Raw genomic sequence first — 3,883 nt, forward strand, 5'->3', positions numbered from 1 at the left:
GTCTTTGCTTATGCTTCGTTTATGAGTAGATACCGTGCGGCAGGTGTTTGCTCGATATGCTTGGTGAAAGCAAGATAGTTATCGGCTCTATTAGATATGGCAAAATCTAAATAGATTCATTAAGTTATCCAGTGTTGCATGTTTTAAATATTTTATATATTTGTAACACACTTCTGCCCAATCTAGATCGATATTGTTCGGCCCTCTCTTATGGTTTTATTCGTGCTTCAATGATCATTATTTTCGTATTACCTTCGCAAATAGACAATACACTCGTAATGGCTGAATTATTTTAATCTAGATTGTCACATGTTGCGGGTTCATGCATGATAATTACGTTTAAGCCTTGACGGAACTAGGTGTCGTGCGGCAGATGCAGGTTTTAGATTGGTTTAATCGTGCTTATTTGCACGTTCCTTCTTCATGGATCCCAACTCGGTCGGATTGCTGAGCTTGGTTATGCATTAATTCATAATTAATTTCACTTGTTCAAACATGTCTTCTCATGTACATGTATTCGGTAATTAGGCCTTTACGTGCATTCATCTTACGATTAGCCGAATGGTTTATAAACTTGTTGGCAGACAGCTCTTTATAGCTGTATGTCGTTGTAAGTGGCTTCAGGGCCGTATATGAGGAACTGTCTGGTATTACCCGACATGTTCCGGTTTGACATTTAATTGTTCTATCCCTTGTTAGTTTTCAGGTCAAACTGACTGGCACGCTTCCGGATAACAAAGCACCCGGGAACCCGATTGAAGCTACGCTTTTCGGCTTGCTGTGTGTGAGGCACAGTGCGTCACATTTTGTGTCAACAATTGTCTTGCTTTGCTAAGTGCCTATTTTGTTGTCATGTATACTGGTGATGCGGGGATGAGGATCCCCATGGAGATTAAATCCCCGAGCGGGGATGGAGATGGGGAAGAAGTGCTCCCCACGAGCCTTCGCGGGGATGGGGACGGGGGAAATTTGCCCCCGCGGGGACGGGGATGAGGCAGTAACCCCCGACAGGAAATTCCCTGTTGACATTTCGAAAACACCCCCCCACCCCCTCATTCCAAATTTTAATTTGATTTAACTCTTCTAGATTACATAGATACTATTTGTATCTAGACCTATATCTAAATCATGCACCTAAAAAAGCCACGAGCGAATTACAATTTAGAACGGAGAAGGTACTTAACTTGTAGATGTATTGCCTGCCGTTCCACATCCACATTGCAGATTCTAAAATGCGAGTAATTTATTTTTGTTTTAAGTTAATTTTTTAACTTTAAAACATCTGTAAACTTTAAATTTGTTTTATTAGATCTACCATATAATTTTGTTCAGATTAGAAAACAAATATTTTAAGGAAAAACTAAAATGACATAAATAAAACAAAATAAGTGATCAAGTATTTAGATAAGTTTCTTTACCGGAACCAAATAATTCATCACGTAGTTTAAACAATTGTATCAACTGTATTTGAAATAAAAATTGCACAATTCCCATGGATAAACATACGGTGAAGCTTGTGGGCGTATGAAATTTGTGATAATATAAAACGTCAATTTCAGTATCTCACACTCTCTTAGTGAAAGAAAAACACATGGAGAATATACGAAAGAGCAGGGACGTCATCAGCAGCAACGTCCTCCCTGACGCCGTGACGACGAAACAAGCGACTCGGGAGGAAGCACCTGGACGCCTCTGAACCCGACCGCCGGAGATTCGCAACTCTGACCCGCCGCATCGGACTAGGAACAGGAGGAATCCATTCCCATCTCCAACCTTCGCCGCCGCCGAGAGGCTCGAAGCCGGAGGCCCGGAGCACGACGGCATAATAATAAATCGCGGGAGCACCCGGCCGCCCGCCTTCGAATCGATTCCCTCCCCCCACGCAATGTCTTCCTCCCCCTGCGTCTCGCACCACCATCAGGTCCGCCTCCGCCTCCTCCGAGCCGGCGGCCGCCTCCCCGCCCCAGCCGCGGCCTCGTTTGCGCCGCCCGCCCTCCGCGGGCGCCGCCGGGTCGCGCGCGCCGCGATGAGCGCCGAGGCGCCCCTGGGAGTCGCGCCTGCGGCGGTGGCGGAGGGGGCCCGGACGCCGGCGCAGCAGGCCCTGCTGGCGGAGATGGTGGAGGAGGCCGCCGTGTGGTGCGCCGTCAACGGGCTTGTCGTCGGAGATCGCGCCAACCAGGTGCGCCTCACCAGTCACCCCCTCACGGTCCTGGATCGAATGGCTGCTAGTGTTAGTCAGTGTGTTGTGAAATGTGCTGCAGCTGCAATCTTGCCATGTGTTGTGAAATGTGCTGCAATCTTGCCATGGGGAAAAGTTTGTATCTTTGGACAATCTCTTCTAGTTCATTCGCGGCTCGGCTTGTAGATGGATGGAACAAGAGTACCCAGCCTGCCAAGTTGCAGTAATGCAGCTTACTGTTAAAAATAAACAATTTTTTCCACATGTCTTAACCGTCGCCACTCTGCTAATTGCTACTCTCTGGCGGATTTTGATATGGCCAATGAAAGCAAGTAAACAGCATGTCCCCATTTCCTGTAAGCTAGAATTCCCGCTGAATTAGCTGATCAGCATTTTTATTGCGACTTGCAGAGATCAGGAACGGTCCCTGGGGTTGGCCTGGTTCACGCTCCATTCTCACTGCTTCCGGCACGTTTTCCGGCATCGTTCTGGAAGCAAGCGTGCGAGCTGGCTCCTATCTTCAATGAGCTCGTGGATCGCGTCAGCTTGGATGGGGAGTTCTTGCAAGCTGCTTTGTCTAGGCAAGTTTTGAATTCTATACACTGGATTCTTTTGGTACCAATGTGGTGTAAGTATATCTTTTGTTCAGAGTATACATTGAGTAGACAAGATTGTCAACTGATTCCTATCCATAACAAGGTTGTTGCCTTGAATTTTGAGGACAATATGACTCTCTGTTAGTCAGGTCACTGAAGGCCGGACTATTTTTCATTTTCCCAGCTATATAACGGTTTCAGGTTAACAGTGACTTATAATTTTCTAATTTCAGAACAAAGCAGGTTGATGAATTTACCGCAAGGCTGCTAGAAATTCATGAGAAGATGATGGCAATAAATAAGAAAGAGGTAAGTAAAGCATTTCTTCTTAGCTTCTGTGTCTCAGTTTTGGCCTTTTGGAAATGCATCTTTCAAACTTTCTCTTGTTTTTTAGCCAGCCACTGATATGTGCTTGATATACTTTTAGGATATATGCTTAGGATTGCACCGATCGGACTATATGCTGGATTCTGAAACCAATTCACTGCTTCAAATTGAGCTCAACACTATTTCATCATCCTTTCCTGGCCTTGGCTCCCTTGTCAGTGAACTTCACAGGTCAATTTATTATCCATTCTTCCTCTCTCATGGTAGAATTATCCTATTTTGTTTTCTTCTGTAAGTTTTTATTTCCTAGCAATGTCTTTTGACCATAACAGGTGTACTCACTATGATGATTGTTTAGATATCTTAAAGATACAATTGTAGATTTTTTTAAATAGTGGTACGGTTGTAGATGGAAAACTTGCTGACCATTTCAGTTCTCCCTTGAGCTTATAAGAAAATCCGAGATGGATGCCTTTACTTAGTCAGCCAAAGTGGTTAACAGAGCTATTGTGTTTACATAAACGTTACCTACATTTGAATTCCAGACTGGATTTTTTTGGAAGCTTCAGCTTATCATTACAACCATGAACCATGATTTTTTGGTATTAGAGTTTCAAAGTCTCTTACCTGTAATGGTGTGCTACTTCAAAAATAGTCAGATGTGATAATTAATGAGTTAATGTCGCTTGTCCCATGAGAGTGAAAACAAAATTAGTCAAGGACACATTCATAATTTACTATTTTGTTGTAATGACTAGATTTCCTTGTTTTGGTATTATGT

General features: G+C 43.9%; 1 pseudogene; it reads left to right on the forward strand.

Annotated features, from left to right (window-relative positions):
• Positions 1-1,670: 1,670 nt before the first annotated feature.
• The window catches only part of LOC136489478 (sodium/hydrogen exchanger 1-like), a 6,685-nt pseudogene continuing 4,472 nt past the window's right edge, over positions 1,671-3,883 (forward strand).

This window comes from Miscanthus floridulus, chromosome 10 (assembly GCF_019320115.1).
Source record: "Miscanthus floridulus cultivar M001 chromosome 10, ASM1932011v1, whole genome shotgun sequence".
NCBI classification, from domain to species: domain Eukaryota; kingdom Viridiplantae; phylum Streptophyta; class Magnoliopsida; order Poales; family Poaceae; genus Miscanthus; species Miscanthus floridulus.